General features: G+C 34.2%; 1 long non-coding RNA gene across 2 annotated transcripts; it reads right to left on the bottom strand.

Moving 5' to 3' along the window:
• Positions 1–2,047: 2,047 nt before the first annotated feature.
• On the bottom strand, positions 2,048–2,787 carry LOC149188023 (uncharacterized). Of its 2 annotated transcripts, XR_016256225.1 has the most exons (3): positions 2,538–2,787; positions 2,371–2,435; positions 2,048–2,275 (listed from the first exon to the last, which is right to left on the bottom strand). It is a non-coding gene; the product is annotated as an uncharacterized LOC149188023 (long non-coding RNA). The 2 variants fall into 2 exon arrangements; XR_016256224.1 differs by lacking the exon at positions 2,538–2,787 and having other exon boundaries at positions 2,371–2,526.
• Positions 2,788–24,897: the final 22,110 nt, after the last annotated feature.

The following is a 24,897-nucleotide window of genomic DNA, read 5'->3' as shown; positions in this document are numbered from 1 at the left end:
AAATGTCAACCATAAAAGTAATTAAAACAATATTCAAAGGTAAGTGGTAACTTTCTAAATGGGCCTGGAGTATGCCCTAAAACTGCTTCTGCTTGGCTAAGAGCTCGTCTTCCTCGGACGTAAGGAAACAGGTTAACGGCCCAAGACCCAGAGTCATCTGGCAGGAGTGAAAGCCTGCTCCCTTACGGACCACCAGCGGGTTATTTCAGGTGGCGTGGTTTTCCTTGATAACAGTGATGTGTCAACTGACATTCACGGATAGCAGCCAGAGATGGCTGTCCTCACTGTTGGTTTGACAAACTGAGTTTGATAGGTTTTTCCACCTTTTGATAGAAAAAAAAAAAAAAAAAAAAAAAAAAAAGTGGTAACTTTCTAAAAAGTACGTAATAAAATAGTTAAAACAATATAAAATCTTATTTGTATTTATACTCATATTTATATAAATAAATTATAATATTAAAAAATAGAAAATAAATATAAAATCTCGTGTGTATTTATACTCAAATTTATATAAATAAATTTATAATATTAAAAAAGGGAAATGTGATATTTTTGGCGAATTTAAATATTTAATTTACTGCAAATTAAACAAACTGATTATTATTTTAAGTTATAAAATTATTTATTGAATTAAGTTATGCAGAAATGGAATAGCATTTACATGTAAATATTGGTTTCACATGTAAATGCCTTTTACATGTAAATATTGGTTTCACATGTAAAAGGCATTTACATGTAAATATTGGTTTCGCATTGGTTTCACATGTAAAAGTAGTTAGGTTGACAATTACTTGTCCCTAACTAATTTCTTCAAGATTTATTCAAGAAAGGTCAAGAGGATAGGGGTATCTGAGATCAAGACGAAAAAGAGAGAAGTAGAAAAAGGAAATGGGAATCCTACACTGAGATGTCAGGAAGCTTTCTGTAGCTAACTCTGGTTTGGACCTGATAGCTGTAAACAAGAGTGAGATAGTAGTCTTAGAAAGACCGTTCCTGCACACCAAGAACAACACGGGGTAGACTAGCTGGTATGGCAGCCTCACGGTTGGGAGGAAAAGCAGCAAGCAGATTAAGGTCTGGTTACAAATCAAAACTGGAATTTAGCACAAACCCAGATAAGTGAAATCTCATACTATATAAGTAAATGTCTATTATATGATACTAGACATTGAATGAATGGGTAGTTCTGATTGTTCTATATATAACTGTTAATATGCAATTTTATGTACCCTAAAGAACTAAACATTGTTTGGGTATGGAGTAGAAGAACTATTTTATAAGAAGAGAATTAATTATTCTAGGAAGAAAACAGGTCATACGGGAATCTAGATATGTCGATAACTTTCAACACTTTAAACAGGAAATCTAGATATGTCGATAACTTTCAACAGAACAAACAGGAAATCTAGTTAGGCCAGATTTTCCACGAAATATAAAGAAATCTAGTTATGCCCTTAATTTCTATAAACATAGAGGAAATCCAGAATACGAGTGAATGTGAACTCGAAAAATAGAATGGGGACGAAACATAGTATTGCCACTCGAACTGGTTAAAAGAGGGAAATTTAGGAAAAAAACAATCCATTATGAATAGCATCACTATAAAAAGCAAACAAAATGAAAAGGAATGAAAAACGAGACTTGCGACATGTAAATATTTTTATTCATGCATGAATAGACTCATAGCATTAGGTAATGCGAGTTAGAAATATGGAATCAACTTTAACATCTAAGAGACGGTTGAACCGCATCTTTACCAACCAATACATTACACAGAAGATGTACACTGAATAATTACATTAATATGTTAAATAAGAATTGTATATTGTCCAAAAATTCGGCCACATAAAATAAAGATGAGCCTCCTCAACGCAGTTGATAACTAGTACAAGGTCGTTACCCAGAAAGGCGGGAAACAGAACTAGGCCAGGGTTTTGGCCGCCAAACAAGAGTTATTACAGGACTTATTACAAACTTAAATCGCCCTTCATATTAAACCAACGAGCTCTTAGTAACAGAGAATTTTTGCAACTAAGGAAAAAAAATATAGACAAATGTATGCAGGTCGAACTAGCAGTGCTAATACACAGGTATTACATTCCATAGAACCCAAAACCCTAAGATGAAAAACCCATAATAATTCTTAGTCGGGCAAAACTCAAATACCCGGTAGATGGGCTTGAACAATTGTCGCCGCACCTAGCTAGTTGAGCAGGGGGTTTTAGCTCCGACACCTCGCCCAAACCTCGATCAATTGTGAAACCCTCCATGTCTCCTGGGAGTAACAACATAGGATTATTCATTGTACATGTAAACAAAAAAAAGAGAAACAAACGAAGAGATATAAAACGACTGCAATAAGGACACTACCTGGAATAGAGTTACATGTAAAAACCCTCCTCACAACAGGGAGTCGAACCAAAACCTGGGGTCACCTGTAGCAAGTAGCCAGTAATGCTTAGAATATAACATGACAATGAAGAACCCGCGATGGGAGAAAAACGTCAACAAACACCAAAGGTCAGTTTTGTGGTTACCTGTGCAAAGGAATAACACCTTGCAGAATGCGAAATGCCTAAACTAGGAAGGAAGAAATGTGAAGGCAACGGAACAGCGACAGATGCATAGAACCCCGAGACTTTCCACCACCGTCCGATCCAACTCGACAACTAATGGTCGTGGATGAGGAGCTGCTCCCGAGGACGAAGGCACAGTTGTATAGCAGTCGAAGACTCTAGAGATGCATTACCGCCAAACCTAGGGCCGACGCATCGGCCAATGGAGTTAATGCAGCATTAATTATTTGCGTATGGTATATCAATGGCTTGGTACCGTGGATATGATAGAATAAAACAGCGTGAAACTTAAGATACAGTTTGACATCTTTCGAATATAAACTAATCATGGTCCGAATATTTGTAAATATGACTTAGTTGACTTAGTTGGAAAGCGACACCAAGGTCTAATCATGGTATATATTATGTTCAAATATTTGTATATATGACTTGGTTGGATAGTTACACCAAGGTCTAATCTTATTAAATATTATGATTTGTAAGATTAACTGTACTAAGGGAAATGTTTACTTTAGTGTAATTTCTCTGTTTATTTTCAAATAAAAAATTATGAATATAATATGGGGAATTTTTTAAAATACCCAATGTAAGGGGAACTTTTTAAAAATAGGTAATAAAAATAGTGAAAACAATATAAAATATTATGTGTATTTACATTCAAAATGGATAATAAAAATAATTAATCATTTATTTTCATAAAATAAAAGTGTATTCTTACAAACCCAAACAATAAAAATAGTTAAAACAATATGCAATGTAAGGGTGACTTTTAAAAACAGATTATAAAAATAGTTCAAACAATACACAGTGTTATGAATATTAGGAGCATAAGTTTTACAAAGAAATTTCAATTTTTAAATTGTTTTAAATTCACAATTACTACATAATTAACATAAATATTTAGGTTCAAACAATACACAATGTTATGAATATTTACAAGCATAATTTTTACAAAGAAATTTAAATTTTTAAATTGTTTTAAATTCACAATTATTACATAATTAACATAAATATTTAGGTGTTTATCCGGTTTTGGACACTTTTTTATGTGATATATTGGACATGATGAAGATGTAGTCCTGCCAAGCTTATAAAAAAAACATAAACATTTAGGTAAAAAATTCAAAAAAATTGAGAGAGTGGGGTACCTAAAGTCAGCGTACTTTTTTATGTGATATATTGGACATGATGAAGATGTAGTCCTGTCAAGCTTATAAAAAAACATAAACATTTAGGTAAAAAATTCAAAAAAATTGAGAGAGTGGGGTACCTAAAGTGAGCGTATTCGGTGATTAGATTCAGAGTACAAGTACCTAGGTTACTTTGTATACACATTTATGATTATGTGATAATATTCACACAAGTTACTTTGTATGCACATTTATGATTATGTGGTATTATTCACATGATTATATGACTAGCCTAGATCCATCTTAACTCGGGATAGATTGTTACTGTTAAGATGGATCTAAACTGGTTTAATTTCCCCCTTTAAATAGGATATATTTTACATGAATACCAAGGACTAATACCATGGTGAATACCGTGAAGTTATTTTTATTTTAACATTATTTTTATTTTTTCATTTTTATTTTATGCCATGAATTCTCATAAACCTAGAGCTCAAAAAAATTGTAATTTGATCAAAATGAATATATACTAATTAAATAAATATATTCAAATTTAATTTATTAATAATAAATTATAATTATAATTATGAATTTTATTATTTTATCTTATGTTATTTTTTTAATTTTTTATTTATATGTAATTTTACAAAGTCAAAATGTGTACACGATAAGACATTATAACATCTCTCTCATACTCATCATCTCTTGCATACTTCGCTAGCAATTACTTTAACCTAACCTTTTGTTTTTTATTAATTGAACCTATATGTAAATATTAAATGTTTAAAAAAATTACACCACTACAATATCACTAGATAAACACATTGTTTTATTTTAATTACTATAATATATTAAATTATAATATTAAAATTATACTTTAAATATAATTATTTATATATTTCTGAAGAAATTAAATCATCATTATATAACTATTTCATGGGATTTCAATTTATTATAGTTAAAAAAATTACATAATTAATTCTTAAAAGGATATGGTTAAACTTTTAAGAATTCTTCGGCGAAAATCACAAGAGAAATTTTTGTCGATGCGTTTCGAACCAACCAGTGTGGTTCATCGTCAGGACAAGTTGAATGAGCAGATCTGGCATATGCACTTTAAATAGACCGGGCAGAATATCCAATGACTCAGCTATTGGATATTCTGCCCGGTCTATTTAAAGTGCATATGCCAGATCTGCTCATTCAACTTGTCCTGACGATGAACCACACTGGTTGGTTCGAAACGCGTCGACAAAAATTTCTCCATGTGATTTTCGCCGAAGAATTCTTAAAAATTTGATATAGATCACAGAAGTCTTAATTCAATAATGGTTAAACTTTATTTTTTTAACATAATACATCACAGAAAATCGTAAAAAAATAATTTATTATTTCAATAAACTTCACTAAAAATGAAAAATGAATATATATTTTTAAATTAAAATTATATAAAAATAAATTAGAATTAATGGTTTATATGTAAATAATATTATAATAAAATTTGTTAAAACGATATGAGAGGAGTATTTACACTGAAAAGTTGATAAGATTATAATATTTTCTTAAATAATTAAAACAATATAAAGAGTAATTTTTATTAACAAAGTTGGTTATGATATATTTATTCGAAAAAGAGGATGAGATAAATTTTGATATACAAAATATTTGAGCAAATTAGGAAGGAATGTTGGACAAAATTCCTTGATTTGTTGTTTTCTCCTTTAACATGAGGCTCGAAAATTCATGACTTTCCTTCTACACTTGGGTTTGTAAATTCTAACATATTGCAGAAGTAGAAGAGTAATTTGTTATGCATGACTAAGGAGAGATTCAAAAAACAGATATAGGAGGTGCATTACGGTTGTGAGAGAAATAGATTTTGATAAGTTCTAGAGTTGTCTCTTCCTTTCATTCTTTGTTGATCGATTTTTCCTCATTCTGTTGGAACCCACTGTAATGATCCATTGAGTTTGAGTTCTCCCCGGACTTCTTTCCCACCATTTCTTGCAGAGATTGTAAGACATGCTCGATATGAGCGCAACGATTGTTAAGTTTATCAATGGGTTTTTTGTGCTCAGTGCATTGATAGTTAAGAAAACCAATTTCAGATTGACATCATTCCTTCCATTGGTTGTGCAAAAACCTGATTTGTTCCAGCACAACTTTGATAGATTTGTAGTGAGGACAACATTGATTCGGATCCATAGAAAGAGGATCAGGGGCTCAGTAAATTCAAGGAAATGGGGAGAAAAAAGAGGAGATAGGGTGTTTCAATGAAACGAGGGGAAGAAAAGGGAAGGCTCGCAAAATGGAAACGAAGAGAAGAGGAAGGGAAACCCACTACATGGAGGAGGAAGGAGAAAGCATGAAGCTTCGAGGTGATTAGAGGCATAGAGAAGCGTGGTGCAATGAGGGAAGCGGAGAGGATATAATGAGAGGAATGGTCCGAAGAGGAACTCTTGAGCCCAGTGAATCTCCACACATTGGAAATCGACCAGCATAAAAGATGGGGGAAGCGAAAACGTGGAAGGCCTCTTATTAACTTGGGAGAAGGAGCTTTGAATGAGAGATATTTTATTGAGATTATGACAGTGACATGCTTTAGAAAGGAGGGGACTGATTTTGGATTTTCCTGAGGTCCAATTATGCATGTGAAAGGATGACAGATTATGGTATGGATTTTAGATAGATTTCCTGATTAATTTTGACCTCTCCTTATCACCTGATGCAAGCTTTACTTGCAAGATCATCAGCTATTATGTTTTTTTCTCTAAGAACATGGAAGAATATGACCTCTCCAAGATTTTTCATATAATGTTGAATTCTGGAAACTATTTGGGCTAGATTAGCATTGTTGGGTTTCATATTCTTGACCATCTACTGGGTAAGAATATTAGAGTCACCAAATATGATTGGATTCATATAATTTCCATTGCTAAGAATATGTGATCCCAATAAGAAACCATAGGCCTCCACCTTATTATTTGATTTGATACCCAAACCCCACTCAAATGTAACATAAATGGATCCCAAATTATCAATTATAATACCTCCAGCTCCTACAGAACCGAGATTTGATTTGGAGGCACCATCAAAGAAAAGACAAGGCCTCTTGAGAGTTTTTAACCAAGTTGAGAAATCTCGCTCTTTCAATCGAACCTTCCATTTATCAGATCTGAGGGGAGTTATTCTAGGAAGGCAAACCAAACTTGGCAGACGATCCAGAACAAATTTGAGCCAGAGTCTTTCTTCTTGTTGAAGTAGCTTGTCATCCATTTTTTTGTCCCTTTTGATAGGATGAATTCCATTGAAAGGCTCCAGGTTTTGGCCAAGATTTTTCGAGCTTCAGGCCTTATACTTTGAAATATGTACTTGTTTCTTTCTAACCAAATATGTCAGCATAAGAAGGAAGGTAGACAGGTCCATAATCTCTTCAGCATGTTCTTATTTTTAAAGGAATAGGGGTAGTTGGAGTTCCACTTAGAAAAAAACTCAAATAAGCTAAGACTGGAGTTGATAGGGACATCAGGAGGGTTGACCAGGGTTTGTCAACATTTAGCAGAGAATTTACAAGTGATAAATAGATGATGAATGGTTTCCTCTGCTTTAGAGCATAGGGGATAGATGGAGGGACCTTGAATACCTCTCTTTCTAAGATTATTTGTTGTAAGAATTTTTCCCTTAAACATGGTCCATATAAAAACTTTGATTTTGGGGAGGATCTTGGGTTATAGGAAAGGGGATCTCCCAACAAAGTACTTAGGAACTATGCTAGATTCCTCATCCCTCAAAATAGGAAACTGGAAAACCATCTTGGAAAAGATCATGAAAAGACTGGAAAATTGGTCCTTCCGCACTCTGAACCTGGCTGTAAGGCTCGTTTTGCTTAAATCCACCATTCAGGCGATCCCGATATATCCTTTATCAATAATGGCAACACCAAAAGGGATATGCAATAAGCTGATAGAGATATACAGAAAATTTCTATGGGGAGGACCTAAGCAACAAAAGAAATGGGCCCTCTGTTCATGGGACAGCCTAACCAAACCAAAAGAAAAAGGAGGTCTTGGCCTAAGGGACCCATCGATCCTAAATCAAGTTCTAGCAGCCAAATTAAGATGGAGATGGATGCAAGGAGGGAAGGATCTGTGGAAAGAAATCTGGACAACAAAATATAATATGCCATCAACTCCTGAAGAAATACTAAGGAAACAAGAAACACCTCGGGGATCAGATATATGGAACCTGACCATTCAAAGCAGAGAATTAGTTGATGGTCATATTTTTTGGGAAATCAGAGGGGGTCAGAATGCGAGATTTTGGGAGGAAGCATGGCAACAAAGGGAGAAAATGTTGGACCTACAAGGAATGCAGGACATCTACAGAACAGGTATGGACAGAGACCTCATTAGGGTTAAAGATTATTGGATAGAAGAAAGAGGAAACGAAGAATGGAGGGAATGGAAATCAATGGAAGAATGGAACAGGAATGCAACGGAGGAACAAAAAACAATATTTAGCAAGGAATTAGATTCCAGGAAAATAAAAAATAGAGGAGGCAGTGACATTCTACGATGGGGTAAAGAAACCAAAGGAACGTTTACCATTAAGGAAGCATATAATGTAAAGATACAGCAAGAGCAGGGGGAGGAAGAGCAGAAGTGGAGGAAGCTATGGAGAAATAAATGGTGGCCGAAGATAAAGATGTTTGTATGGCTAGTAGGAAGAAAACGCATTCTAACTTGGGATCGAATACAAAAAAGAGGATTCTCAGGCCCATCAAGATGTTGCCTCTGTTATCAAGATGAAGAAGACCAGGAACACCTTCTCAATGGATGCAGCATGGCCCAATTCCAATGGGAAAAGACTCAAAACTTATTCTCGACCACTGAAAGAAATCCACGGGATATAATTCAAACTCTATGTGACTGGGGAGAAGGAATGTTCAAAAGCAAGGTGGTAAGAAGAGCTTGGAACATGGCGGCAGGCTTCAACGTGTGGAATCTTTGGAAAGAGAGAAATGGTCGAATCTTCAAGGGGAAAATATCAAATCCGGAAGAAGTTTGGAAAAGAACCCTAAGACAAATCAGAGAATCAATCCTCGCTGAAAATTGGGCAGAAGAAGACTGGAAGACCTCTGAGGAAGAAGCAGAAATCCTAAAAAGGCTGAACTTGGAACAAGGGATGATCTATCAACAAAAAGCAAAGCAACACCAACCTATCGCGGGCCAAAATCATGCAGTCTATCGTAAGCCACAAGAAGGGTTTATCAAGCTTAACTTCGACGAGGCAGCTAAGGGGAATCCAGGTCTAGCAGGATTTGGAGGAATCTTTAGAAATAGACAAGGAGAGGTAGAATGGATCTATGCAGAACACGGAGGAACAATGAGTAATAACGAAGCGGAATTTATGGCAGTTTATCAGGGTCTCAAAATTGCTATAAGAAACGGATATAGGAAGATAGAGATCAAAGGTGATTCAGCCCTGGTCATAACCACCATAAGAAAATTAATACAAAGGAAACAATGGGAGAAGGTAGTTAAAAGCTGGAGAACAGCGAGTATAGTCCAAGAAATCGAGGAAACACTGAAAGGTATCGATTACAAAATCACCTCGCATGTCAGAAGAGAAGGAAATAAGCCTGCGGATTGCTTGGCCAATTGGGGAAGTAAGGAATCATTGGCGAAAGTGGATGACAGCTGGACTAATCAAGCAGCGATGACAAGATGGGACGGCTTAAAACAGCTCATAGACAACGATAACCATGAAACAGCATAATGGTAATCAAAAAATCGCGAAGATCTGGAGAAGGAAAATAAGGCAGGTTTATTCGGCAGCGAAGACAGGACAGAAGGACGGCGGCCTCACCTCCCTGACATCAGCATTTAATGATAATTCAGAACAGCAGGTACGCAGCCCAAAACAAAAACCGGAAAACACCGAAGAAAGCATCATTCAAGGTGCAAGGGAGAAAGGAAGTGGAGGGCAAACCCATCATAATCGAAAAGGTGGCGAGAATTCTATAAGGTGGAACAGGAGAAGGATGACAGACAGCAAGAAGTCGAAGAAGGTGGCGAGAGAAGGTGAGACTTGGCAGAGGAACCAAAATCAACGCCTCAACCGTACCAAAATGGCTGAGAAATGGGATAAGACAGTCCAGGCAGAGAGGGAGGCAGTAGGCGACAGGCATTTCGAATGGGGTAGAGTAAAAATCGAAATCGAAAGCTCAGATGAAATGGAGTATAACCAAGAGGAAGGTTTCAGGAGCAAGAATTTTGAAACAGGGCAAAGCAGTAAAGGAACTAAGCGGGGCAGAAAGGATGGACGAAGGAAGGCGTGCGAACAGAGAAGCAGAGGTAGACCCCGACAACCAATCATCAGTGAGGAGGGGAATCAGACGCAGGGTAGACGAAAATGGGGGAAGAAATCGATTCGCATGGCGGTGCATGAAGCAGAACAGGCATACAATCTGGAGACAAATGTAGACATAAGGAAAATTATTGATGTTATGGAAGACAGAGTCTTGGAGGAACCGTCCGACCCGGAGATGGAAGAATGGACTTCTCAGCTGCCTGACCCAGGCAACACCCGAGGCAGATTAACCCTTTACCGCCGCGCTCTTCACACATACTGGGTGCTGAAGCATCTCTTGGCAAAGGCCATGGAGCAAGTAGCGGCAGAGATGGTGGAAATGGCTTAGGAAACGGCGGCAGCGAAGAAGGAGGTGGCGAACGTTGAAGGGCTGCTCCGTCAACAGAACGAACAACTTAAGGAAATTCGAGAGATGCTGAAGGAGCTGGGGAAGACCAACGACAGCAATGAAACCAGAAGAGGAAACGCGGAGAATTGAGAGGCCTGTTAACTGTCTTCTTTTTGAATTTAGATGATATTGCTCTGGTTTTTGGATATTAGTTTGCATGCCATAGCAGTAGTAGTAAAGTTAGGTCTTTTAGTAGATCTTGGAAAGAATAGTCTTTTGGAAAAATCTGGGGAGATAGGGTTTAATGCCCTGCAAAGTTTTTTGACAGTATTCAGCATGAAAAACATTATTGAACGTCTGATGAAGAGGAACCAACAGATCCGGTTTCCCAGTTGGGCGGATTGAGGTTCCTAAGTTTGTACTTTTAAATTTGATGTAGATAATAGAAATGTTGTAGCTTACAAAAAAAAAAAAACTTTGATTTTGGGGAGGCTCTCAGTTTTCTATACTAATTTCCAAGTTATTGATGGTCTTCTTGAAGTTTTTCATACACGGACTTACTAATTTCCAAGTTATTGATGGTCTTCTTGAAGTTTTTCATACACAGACTTAACTGAATATTCACCGAATATTCACCACCCATTGGATTTCATTTAAATTTATCTTGTTGTATGAAGCCCCTTTAGATTGTGGAGAAGCAAATTCCATTGTTGAAAACAACATGAAGAGTATTTACACTCAAAACCTAATAAAATTGTAATTTTTTTCCTTTTACCAATATTTTAGTTGTCCCAATTAATACATAAATAACACAATATTATCAAAACCTAATAAGATTGTAATTTTTTTCCTTTTACCAATATTTTAGTTGTCCCAATTAATACATAAATAACACAATATTATCGTGACACAATTGCATTTTTTGAGGCCCTTTTCAAAGAGTTTAATTTCTCAATTAATACATAAATAACATAATACTAAAAATATTGTATGGAGTAATTCAATCACCATGTCATAGTGTAAATTAATACATAAATAACATAATACTAAAAATATTGTATGGAGTAATTCAATCACCATGTCATAGTGTATATTATATGATGTATATTATAAATCATAAGATTCAAAATTTAAATTTCCTATTACTCAACCCAAATATATATATATATATATATATATATATAAATAATATTAAAAAAACTATAATAAAAATAGTTAAGAATTAATGCATAATGTTGAATTTTGTTTGTTCATAAATAATATTATAGAAAAGTTTTAAAAAATGCCAAAAAAAAAATAAAATTAAAATTAAAACTAATAAAAAGCTAAGTAGGATTTTTTTTAAAGCATGTAATAAAAATAGTTAAACAATATAAAATGGTGTGTATTTACACTCAAATATTTACACATAAAATTATAATATTAAAAAATAGATAATAAAAATAATTAATCATTAATATATAATGAGGAATTTTTTAAAATATGCAATAAATTTATAATATTAAAAAATAAATAATAAAAATAATTAATCATTAATATATAATGGGGAATTTTTTTAGACTTCTAAAAAGTAGGTAATCAAAATAGTTAAAACAATATAAAACTTTGTGTATTTACAACCCAATTTTACAGATAAATTTCTAATATTAAAAAATGGTTAATAAAAATAATTAATCAAATTTTTTTATAAATAATAGTAAAAGAAGATTTTAAAAAATGCAGACAACAAAAATAGTTAAAACAATATGCAATGTAAGGGTGATTTTTTAAAAGACGATTATAAAAATAGTTTAAACAATATACAATGTTATAAGTATTTAAAAGTATAATCTTTTCAAATAAATTTTAAATTTTAAATTATTTTAATTCACAATTACTACATAATTAAAAAACATTTAGATTAAAAAATTAAAAAAAAAAATTGAATGATGAATTACTTTTCTTAATTAAAATAATATTTAATTTTTAAAAACTTTCGTTTATGATTTATATCTAAAAATTACTATAACAAAAATTGTTAAAACAATGTAATATTTGAGTATAACTAACAAGATTATATTATTTTTTAAATAATTAAAACAACATGACAAATGAGTATTTATACTCAAAAATAATAAGATTATAATTTTTTCTTTTACCCACGGTTGAACTTTCCCAATTAATACATAAATATTATAATATTATCATAATCTTTTTCTTTTTACCGAAAATTTAATTTTCAACAATGTAAACTTTGAAACGGGAACTCTCACCAAAAAACCCCGAAAAAACATCAAAAACAATGCTAAAAACTAAAAAAGTGTGCAACTGGAACGATGGTTTTTTTAGGGTCAATTCTGAACATGTTTTAAAAATGACAGTGAAAACAAAATTTTCACACAAAAAAACCCTTGAAAACGAAAAAGTGTTGATACTAGAACGGCAATTTTTTTAGGGTCAATTTTCAACATTTTTAAAAAACGCTAGTAAAACCGAATTTTTATGTGCAAAAAAACAGTGGTTTATGAGGGAAAAAACACACTAATGTTTTTGGTAGAATAACATTTTCTTTCCTAAGTATAAATTCAACATGTTTTCAACCATAGCATGCTAGATACAAAAGAAATTGGAATTTTTTCAACGCTAAAATTAAAAAACCATGACATAATGAACAAATTATATGACTAAATGAATCAAAATGTCATTATTTGTATATTGAATGAAACATACATTATATCTCTAATTTAATGTTGCATTGTAGATATTCTAAACAATAAAAATTATCATAATTAAGACATAATCAAACAACATAAAAATGACTCATAACTTCTGATTTAACACCATATGGAAATCAAAAATTTGATTTCAAGATATGATGCAAATATCACTTATATAAACTGTCTTAGACAACTATTCAAAATCACTCATATTTTCTTGCACACCATCAGAATTCACATCTTCAAATGAATGACTGAATGCAGAAGAAGATGTTCCATATTCTTCTCTTTCGTCAACTAGTGCCCCATCTCAGTCCACATGCATGCCCACCATTTCAGGTTTCAAAATTCTTCTAGATCTATGACTGGTTTCAGCAGACTCCCATCTCAACATTGTTCCTTCTAGTAACAACCTTTTCAAAATCTCTATCGTCATAGCCAAGCCAGACACCAAATTGGTGTATGAGACCCCCTTGTTTGTGGGACAAGAGACCCACCTCCACGCAACGATTTGATTATTATGTCTACGAAGGCATACCTACTCTAACCCCTTCTAGTTTTTGAACCTATGACCTCTTAGGAGGAAACACATGCTCTTAACCATTAGGCCTATTCATGCTCTAAGAAAGTGGATTTGATTAGCTAAAGATAGTAATCTAGAAACTTACAATTATAACTCACAAGCACGATATATAACACACATGTAACACACTTGTAAGATTACAAATTATGATAATATGTTTGAGAATACAAGCATAACTATTTCCTTTTATGCATCTCCAATGGGAATGTAATTATGAACTAGAATCTAGCCTAGGTTTGGAGACTGTGTTTTAAAAATTTATGCATTAATAAAGCCTATATGTGTAATCTTAAATGTATAAAATTGTATTTTATGCTATTTCAAAAAAATTGATTTGAACGTTCATTTTGTTAGGTTTAAAAGTTACATAATTTAGCACAAAATTGAACGTTGATTTCCAAGTTATTAATTTATTTCAGTTTCCAAAAAAATTACATATTTGAATATTGATATAAACTATATTAACACTATCTATCTATATAACATAATATTATATTATTTTAATTTAATGATATATATTTAACATCTTCCCACATAACTTTTCCATGAGTCATTGCTACCATCATATAACTTTGAAATATACTCTAAAATATCTATAGAAATCTTTTACTTTTCACAGATCTCATATATATATTCTCAAGGAGCTCTTAATCATAAACGCACAAAGTCATTACAATCATGGTATTATAGTCATCATATCACTAGTAAGAAAATAATAGCATTTCACCCACCACTCCCAATTAACCTTCTGAATATATATATATATATATATATATATATATATATCTATCGAACAAGTTAGTTAATATAAATATCTAAAACGGCATTGACATCCGGGGAATAACTACTCAATTTTGTGAACGCGTCATTGACATCGTGGGGAATAAGAACAACGATCTTCAAGTAAGAAATTATCGCTTGAGTTTGGAGATATTTACAGTGATTTATATTAATAATATGTTTCGAAATAAAATTTGCGTTGAATAGATTAGTTTAAAATATGATAGGATCACTATAAAATATGAATCTATCATGCTTTTGAAATACATGAAGATTTTGAAACATCAAAGCCATCCGCCACCTCACGATTCTCAGAATCGCGGGGTGGCAGGGCAATTCTCAGAATCGCCCCGATGGCTCTGATGTTTCAAAATCTTCATGTATCATGTTATTCATGGAGCGACACGACAAACTTAGCTTTATTTTCCTTTGGAAAGTGCTGCCATCATCAAAATTCACAGTTGACCAACTAAAGTTGTGTTAAAGCATTTGGCCATGATTAAGAAATTAATGTATTCAGCTGTGTGTAGATGGACAAGACGTCTGTTATAAAATACGCAATTACATATATAAACCTTTTGGAAAATCAAGTTAAAGAGATTCAGTCAGAGATTGCAGGTCTTCAATCCAACAACCAGGGCGACTGCGCTTCGTGTGTTGTCTCCCACGACGACTTATCAGTTGCAGAAATAAATAAAGATAATGTGAGTCCAGAAATCACCAACCCCACTCCCACGGCACTTGCAGGAAGAAAGCATGTGGGTCAAACAGTTCTTCAAGTATAAAATTATCGCTTGAGTTTGGAGATATTTACAGTTATTTATATTAATAATATGTTTCGAAATAAAATTTGTGTTGAATAGATTAGTTTAAAATATGATAGGATCACTATAAAATATGAATCTGTCATGCTTTTGAAATACATGAATATTTTGAAACATCAAAGCCATCGGGGCGATTCATAGAATCGCCCTGATGGCTCTGATATTCATAAAATATGGAATTGCCAAAGGGTAATGGCCAGAAAACATGTTCTTGACTTACCAAAACTTTGTGAATGAAGAGGAAGACATAAACTCTCATCGATCATTAAGGAATGGCAACTTCCCTACACCACGGACCGAGATACCTGGATATCCTTTGAAACTTGCTGCTTCGGAGCCATGTCAAAATGCCACCAACAAATGCTTGACGTAGACACCACAGAAACAAAGGGCAAAGGGCATAGGAGATGACATTCTTCGACCACCACACCTTGAGTAAACAAAAGGAACCACAAAAGCGCTCAAGGCCCTCAACCAAGGCATCAAACTAGACAAATCAAGACCAAAATACCTGTAATTTGGCACTGCAGAGAGCTCGACACTGTCATATATCATAGGTCATTGATTAGCCAGTACAAACATAGCAAGATATTGTGATCAAATTACAAACTGGTCAATTTGTTGTTGGATCTCTCACCGGAAAATACCGCTCCTAAATTAGGATCATGTGATGCCGGAAGACAATTGAAACCCTAGAGCTTATCGCTAAACTAGATTTCATGGAAATTAGAAGAACCAGCGGATATTGAATATCAAATGGAATTACTGAAATATAGAATTAAAAGAGATTTGAACGAGACTAGAAAAGATATTATTCAATTGAACGGGGCTTTGACTAAGTAATTACCGGCCAAACACATCTCCCGATTCCCGTTGCATATTTGAAGTTGCAGGTGAAGTTCAGCAGGTCATTTTTCATGACACAGACGATAATTCTCATCTTCCTCGGGTAGCTGAACAGAGGCCTGTTCTCGTTAGCTCTGGGCGTTTGAAGATGAGGAAGATGAGAAACTTATCACCTATATCATGCTAAAAGGCAACCAATAATGCCCACTCATGCGGATATCCATATCAGGGCAGGGGAGGCATTTACTTATAAGTGGGCATCGCCTACTAATATTACTATATCGAGGGAATATGTTATAGGTAAATGTTGCAGTCCATCATTGTTCAATCTTAATCAATCATGTGACGGTTGGCCCCACCTACCCAGGACACTAAGATATATGTGGTTATTATCATTTTCTATAAGCGTTTTTTCTTTGGGAGCCTTAACCTAATATTCTTCATTATATTTCCTTGCACATCTCTACCTATAGTAAAATGATATATATAACCCAAAACATTCGATATAATAATGTTCTATCATATATCTATAATTGCATCTTTTATAACAGATGCCTTGTCCATCTGCACGCAGCTAAATACATTAATTTCTTAATCATGGCCAAATTCTTTAACACAATTTTAGTTGGTCAACTATGAATTGTGATGATCGCAGCACTTTCCAAAGGAAAATAAAGCTAAGTTTGTCGTGTTACTCCATGAATAACATGATACATGAAGATTTTGAAACATTAGAGCCATCGGGGCAATTTTGCCATCACTTTCCAAAGGAAAATAAAGCTAAGTTTGTCGTGTCGCTCCATGAATAACATGATACATGAATATTTTGAAACATCAAAGCCATCGGGGCGATTCTCAAAATCACCTCGATGGCTCTGATATTCATAAAATATCCACATGTTCTAATTATTCACATAAGAAATTATCGCTTGAGTTTGGAGATATTTACAGTTATTTATATCAATAATATGTTTCGAAATAAAATTTGCGTTGAATATATTAGTTTAAAATATGATAGGATCACTATAAAATATGAATCTGTCATGCTTTTGAAATACATGAAGATTTTGAAATATCAAAGCCATCGGGGCGATTCTAAGAATCGCCCCGATGGCTCTGATGTTTCAAAATCTTCATGTATCATGTTATTCATGGAGCGACACAATATTTAAATATTTCAAAATCTGAATGTAAAACTCAAAAAACTATTACAATATTTAAATATTGTAACATTCTAATTTCTCCCTCAGTCCATCAAAATTTTACAGTGCAACTGAACCTCACGATCAATGTTTGAGAAAGCCGACATGGACAAAGAATTCAATAGGGGTCGATGTCGACGGGAGAATCATAGATAGCTTTATAACATACGTCGACCATTCTCTTTCCGTCCAGCATCTTCGTACACTCACACTGCCCTTTTTTCACACCGTTTTCTTGGCAGGGTTGTGAATCTTGCAGCTGGAGTGTCAACAATGCAAATTATGATTGCAACTGTGATTTGAGAATTTCGTTAGCACTCGAATAGTTTAGTTCAAATTGCAATCTGAGCAATGGAAATTCTTAGAATTTTTGGATTGACAACGTTATAGTCAAACATGGGATATATTTGAGTGTATCGTATGAATCTCCGAAATTAGGTCAATTATATTCTCCTACTATAACCAATGGGCATGGTTGGTTGTTGATTTTCTCTGGAAACAATTTCTGAGACGTGGTCTGTTACAAGATAAAATTGGCATATCGCATGATCTCATCACTTGGCATTTGTTAGGAAATCAGGTTACAGAACATTAAGATCCATCTTATCATGGTAGGCAAGTACTGAAAGTATGTTATCCTTTGTTAGGAAATCAGGCTACAGAACATTAAGATCCATCTTATCATGGTAGGCAAGTACTGAAAGTATGGATGGATAACATGGATAACATATATTACACAATGTTATTTTAGAAATCTCTAACAATTTAGATTTCCAGTGGCGAGAAATTTACTGCTAACGGTTTCGATGGTACACCCCACAAAACGATCGTTGTTCTTATTCCCCACGATGTCAATGACATGTACACAAAGCTGAGTAGTTATTCCCTGGATGCCAATGTCGTTTTAGATATTTATATTAACTAACTTGTTAGATATTTATATATATATATATATATATATATATATATATATATATATATATATATATATATATATATATATAATTAGTATATTCAGAAGGTTAATTGGGAGTGGTGGGTGAAATGCTATTATTTTCTTACTAGTGATATGATGACTATAATACTATGATTGTAATGACTTTATGCGTTTATGATTAAGAGTTCCTTGAGAATATATATATGAGATTTTGTGAAAAGTAAAAGATTTCTATAGATATTTTAGAGTATATTTCAAAGTTATATGACGGTAGCAATGACTCTTGGAAAATTTATGTGGGAAGATGTTAAATATATATCATTAAATTAAACTAATATAATATTATGTTATATAGATAGATAGATAGTGTTAATATAGTTTATATCAATATTCAAATATGTAATTTTTTTGGAAACTGAAACAAATTAATAACTTGGAAATCAACTTTGTGCTAAATTATGTAACCTTTAAACCTAACAAAATGAACGTTAAAATCAATTTTTTTGAAATAGCATGAAAATACAATTTTATACATTTAAGATTACACATATAGGCTTTATTGCATCAATTTTTAAAACACAAACTCCAAACCTAGGCTAGATTCTAGTTCATAATTACATTCCCATTGGAAATGCATAAAAGGAAATTGTTATGCTTGTACTCTCAAACATATTATCATAATTTGTAATCTTACAGGTGTGTTACATGTGTGTTATATATTGTGATCGTGAGTTCGTGAGTAATAATTGTGAGTTTCTAGATTACTATCTTTAGCTAATCAAATCCCCTTTCTTAGAGCATGTGTTCTCTCTTAAGAGGTCACAAGTTCAAAAAGCAGAAGGGGTTAGAGTAGGTATGCCTTCGTAGATATAATAATCAAATTGTTGCATGGAGGTGGGTCTCTTGTCCCACAAACAAGGGGGTCTCATACACCAATTTGGTGTCTGGCTTGGCTATGACCTTAAAATTGGATAATAATAATAATTAGGATATAAATTGTTAGAAATTCATAATCTATAAGGGTGAAAGCATGGAGCTAGGTTACACTTTTTGGCAAGAGATGGCATGTTTGGGTGGAAAAAATGATTGCCCGATTGAGCCCTTTTTAAGCGTTCGATCGAGTCGTTTGAGCACTTAAACAATGTAACCTAATGTTATTTAGGAGCTCGATTTAGCCATGTCTTTGCAGTAGTCAAATGAAGGAGATTGGGTTTTGGATTTATTTTCTGGCTCAGGTAAGTTTTATTATATGGAATTGAATTTCAATATGTTATTTATTAATTTATATGTCATTGTACTAATTTACTTCATTATTTCTTTTGTGCTCGATAATTAGGTACAACACTAACATGTTGCCTTCAAAAAGGAAGAAATTGCATTGCCATCGAAAAAGATCCAATATAGTGCAATTTTATTTAGCAAAGAATTAATGCTCTTCAATTTCTTCCAGATGCAATGAAAGAAATTAGGTTGAAGAAAGGGGACTTTAGTGAATCACATGTGGCAAAAAAGGCAAAGGAACCCCAACCACCATTACACGGAATGATTGGCAAGGCATACATTGGGAGATTCGCAGACATCAAAGATCCATTAGATGAGGAAAATGAGCAAAATGAAGCAGAAAATATTGTGAAAGAAGACAATGTTGAAACTCCAGAGGACAGAGAGTTTGGATTACGTGACATTGTTGATTAAATTTAAGTTATTTTTGGAAACTATTAATTAGTTATACTTGTAATGTTTTGACTTTGACATTTTATGAGAAGAATCACTCAATTAAGGTTGTTATGTGTTCAATATTTGTATTATGTGATTTTCGCATTCATTTTTACGTTAATCATTATTTTTTGAAAAAAAACAGTGATTATTATTATTTTTTGACATGAAATTCATAAAAATAAAAAATAAAAATAAAAAAGCAAACAAACAAACAAACCTATTATTTAACCATTTTTAGTTAAAATTTCCCATAAAAATTGTGATTTTAACATGTCATCTCTAATAAAAAATTACAAAAAATTATCAAAACGTGTGGTTTTTTAGTTATATTTATGTTAAAATTGGTTTTTTTTGTCAATTGTTAAAAATTATTGTTTTTTAGAGACAAATATTAATTAACGATGTATAAATATGTAAAATATCGAAAATTCAAAATATCAACCTTCTTCTTTAAATATGCAAAACAATAAAAACCTCACTACAAAAAAAAAAACAAAAAAATATGAAGAAGACCATTTCAAAAATTATTAAATCTAGAAAATAAGTATTTACATTTCATACATTAGAAAATTTGAAGTCAAAAAATAGGTCTTCTAAAAAATGGCGATGCAGAATTACCACTTTTTAAAATCAACATGAAAATCACTACTATTCTAAAATGTAATGTACATAAAAAAAAATTAAAGTGCCAAAAACTATGCTCTAAAAAAAACGTGTGTTTTGCATCACCCATTTCACTTTTTAAAATCAACATGAAAATCACTACTATTCTAAAATGTAATGTACATAAAAAAATTTTAAGTGCCTGTTCACACCTAATCTTCAACGGTTGGGTAACCTGGAACGTGAACAGTCATCAAGAAGATGAACTGATCCGTCCATTTTATGTATATAAACAATAGCCGTCTAATGAAATAATCAATCAATTTCTTCTGCCCATTCTGGAGTTACCCTGGCCTGACATGGTATCAGAGCGCAGGTCCCAGATTCCTTGTAACTCCTCTAATAATGCCTCTGCCTGAACGTTTGCCTGGCGCCTCTGCCTGAACGTTTGCCTGCCCAGAAATGATGGTGCACTGCACCACCTCTGTCGCTGCCCAGAGATGCGTTGGACCCAACGCTCATTGAGGCGGTAGACGGTTCGCTAGCTGTTGTTTCGTCCGAGGAGGTAGACGGTTTGGGCGAAGAATCGAGTGTTGCTCCCATTCTAAAAATCTCTGTAAGACCATTGAAGGCCTCTGTTCCCATTGAAGGCAGCGGGGTTTGCTCTTGACAGCGTCACGAATTGACCGGGTCTTGCTGGTGATCGAAGGTGGGAAGCGACCGGCGAGGAAATTCGTTGTTTGAATGCTGGAGACTCCGCATACGACTGAGATGTGAGACTGTGGTGCGTTGCATTTGTCTTCTGCGAGGAGTGTTATGTCTTGATCCTCTACAGTGTGCAATATAACCCAGAACTTGTGGACAGTTCCTCTCTGTCTGTCATGGACTGTAACCAGATGCGTTGGGACTTGAGGTAAAGTTGCGGACTGCTCATTTGAATTGGAATGAGTCCTATATTCCTGAAGTGTTGCACTGGTTCTGCATGTATTTCAACTGATAATTTTTTTAAGTGAGTTTTTTCGATCGTAAGAAACCCAATTGCAGGAGACCTGCTTGAGTCCTGCCACTGCCATTCTCATCGAAAAGGTCTTATTTTCATGCTTAATTCTGTCCGTCAGAGCCATACCCGCCTCTTCAGTATATGACCGAATTCTATAAGCTCCGGGAAGGGAAGGGATTCGAACACTGGTATTAAGAGAGGCAGCGGTATTAAGAGAGCACGTTGGAGCAGTTTTTGAGTCATTGTTTGGTATTGTTTTAGTGCCTAATGTAACGAATCTATGGTTTTTTTATAAGCTTCAGTGGTGGTAGTTGCCTGATTTGATGCGATCCCCAGCCAGAGACTCAAGAGACTCAATGTGTTGTAACAGTGAAGACTGTGAAGATTAAAACGCGCAGTATCGTTCAAAAGTTTTACATATTGCGCTACTTTCATAATAGTTTTGCATTGATATATATTGAAGTAATATATCCCTTATGCGTTTTGCATTGATATATATATTGAAGTGATATATCCCTTGCGCATTTTTTTCAATTGCATAATATATTGATATATTGAAGTGATATATTAATAGAATGAAGTGATATATTGAAGTGATCCATTGCGCATTTTTCAAAACATAGTAATATTGCAGTGATATAAGAAATGCTGATGCTTCTATCAAACGTTAGAAGAAAATAAAGTGCATAAGGCTGTGGCATAAGGATTTTTTCAGCAGAAGTTTTTTTTTTATCAACAGAAGTTTTTTTTTAGCAGAGACATTCTTTTACAGAATGCATTCAATCATTTCTATGGTAGGAATAGTTCTCACTGGCAAGGAGAACTATCCTGAATGGTCCCGGATGGTAAAACACACCCTCATCTACAATGAGTTGTGGAAGGGAGTGTGTGTCGGAGAAGAAGACAAAGACCCTGTGCAGCCTACATCAGATAAAGAACTTGTCATTTGGGAAAACAAGAACAGCAAAGCCTATGCATTGATCGCAGCATCTGTAAATGAAGAAGTAAGTCGTCATATTTCATCCTATTCCACTGCCTTTGAAGCTTTACAAAAGCTGAAAGAGCTCTATGATTCACATTCTACACTTGAAGTTGTTCAGCTCATGATTAGACTCTTCACTCTTGAACTGAAAAATAATGATCCTCTTGCTCTTGCATCTGAAATAAAGTCTATAATGCATGATATTAAATCCACTAAGGTTGAGCTGGATATCTCTCTTATTGCCTTTCTCAAAGCACTCTATCCTACCTACTCCAATTATCTTGAGTCATTACAAGCAAATGGAAATCTTAAAGATATAACCTTTGACTCTCTTGTGAAAAAGTTTGCTGAAAGAGAGAAAGCCTTTGGAAAGAAGACAGTCCCTGAATCTTCTTAAGAGACTGTTTGCCTTGCTCATAAAGAAAAGCATCCTGCTCAAGATTCTACAAGAGGAAGAGGCGGACGAAGAAGAAGAGAAAGATACTTCAGAGGCAGGGGGGGCAGACATTCTCAAGGAGAAAAGGCAGATCTGCATTGCATTCGCTGCAAACGAAATGGATCACATGATGCTTCTACATGCAAGCTACCATGGGACAAAATTGAGCAGAGAAGAAACCAGCAGAAAGGTAAAACTGATGACACAGACAAAGGTAAAGCACCTGAATCTGCTCACTATATTGAGGCACAATGTAACATTGGAGTAAATGAAGATTTGTTTAATGCTTCACTTGCTTCTTCGAAAAATGATTGGTTGCTTGATTCAGGAGCAACCTGTCATATGACTCATAGGAAAGATTTCTTTGAAGATTTCACTGACAATGTTGATGGAGCAGTATACTTTGCAGATCAATCAAAAATCAAGCCATCAGGGCTTGGCACAATCAGGCTTAAACTGCCTGGTCTTCCAGACTTTCTTCTGGATCATGTTCTATATCTCCCACAGCTCAAGAGAAACTTGCTGTCCCTGGTCCACATCCGCCAGCAAGGTCACTCCAATCATATGTTTGATGGAAAGCTTGAGGTAAGAAAGGCATCTGACCACTCACTTGTCATGAGGGGTATAGAAGAAGAAAGACTTCTTAAACTGCAAGGAACCTCTGCTCATGCACAACATTTCTCATATATTTCTCATCATGAAGAAGGTACACTTCCGTCAAGTTTATTATGGCATGCTAGATTTGGACATTTAAACTATGATAATCTCCGCTTGTTGAAGAAAAATGGTGTTGCTGGTTTGCCTACAATTCCTAGAAAACATAAGCAATGTGATGCTTGCATTCTAGGAAAGCATAGCAAACAGTCTTTTCATGATTCACATTCAAGAGCACATAGGAAGCTTGAACTCATTCATTCAGATTTATGTGGTCCTATGCATGTTCTTTCTGCAAATGGAAATAAATATATCATGACATTTATTGATGATTACACCAGAATGTGTTGGGTTTATTTATTGAAGAACAAATCTGATGCTTTTCAAACATTCAAGAATTTTCATAAGTGGATTGAAAATGATGCACAATCTCATATTGGGTCTATTTGCACTGATAATGGAAAAGAATATACATCAAATGAATTTGAAAACTATCTTCGCCAACATGGGATCAAACATCAAACAACTGTACCTTATAATCCCCAACAGAATGGTGTAGCAGAAAGAATGAATAGAACAATTTTGAATATGGTACGATCCATGCTTTTCTTCAAAAATGTAAAGATAATGTTTTGGGCTGATGCTGTTCTATGTGCTGCATATATAAAGAATAGATGTCCATCTAGTGCTATAAGAAACAAGACTCCTTATGAATTGTGGTATGGACATGTTCCTTCGGTAAAACATCTCAGGATTTTTTGTTCCACCTGTTATGCTTTAATACCAAAGGTACATAGAAACAAACTTGGTGCTAGAAGTCGTAAGTGTATCTTCCTGGGGTATTCAAACACCTCTAAAGCATACCGTCTCTATGATGAAGTAAATAAAAAGTTTGTTGTATCTAGAGATGTCATTTTTCTTGAATCATCCAAATCTGACAGTGTTGTTGAGCGGCAACTTGATCGCTTGGATAGATTCACAAAAACGAAATCATTTCAAGAGTTTGATAATCAGATTCCACATCTTGAAGGGGGGATTCCTATACTAGATCAACATGTGGAATCTTCTTCTGAAGAACAATCTCCCGTGCATGAAACTCCAACACCGGATGATCCTTTAAGTGATGTAATTGATAGAATTGGGAGACTCAATCTTGATTCAGTCCCAACTCAATCAACAGAGCAGCCTGGACCATCTCAGAAAGGTCCCCCAAAGTGGCTAACAAAGAC

Source organism: Pinus tabuliformis, chromosome 3_1 (assembly GCF_031772625.1).
Source record: "Pinus tabuliformis cultivar Carrire ecotype Pingquan chromosome 3_1, CPIR1, whole genome shotgun sequence".
Classification (NCBI taxonomy): Eukaryota; Viridiplantae; Streptophyta; class Pinopsida; order Pinales; family Pinaceae; genus Pinus; species Pinus tabuliformis.
Note: the sequence above shows the minus strand (reverse complement) of the source record. Positions and strands in the feature narration are given on the sequence as shown.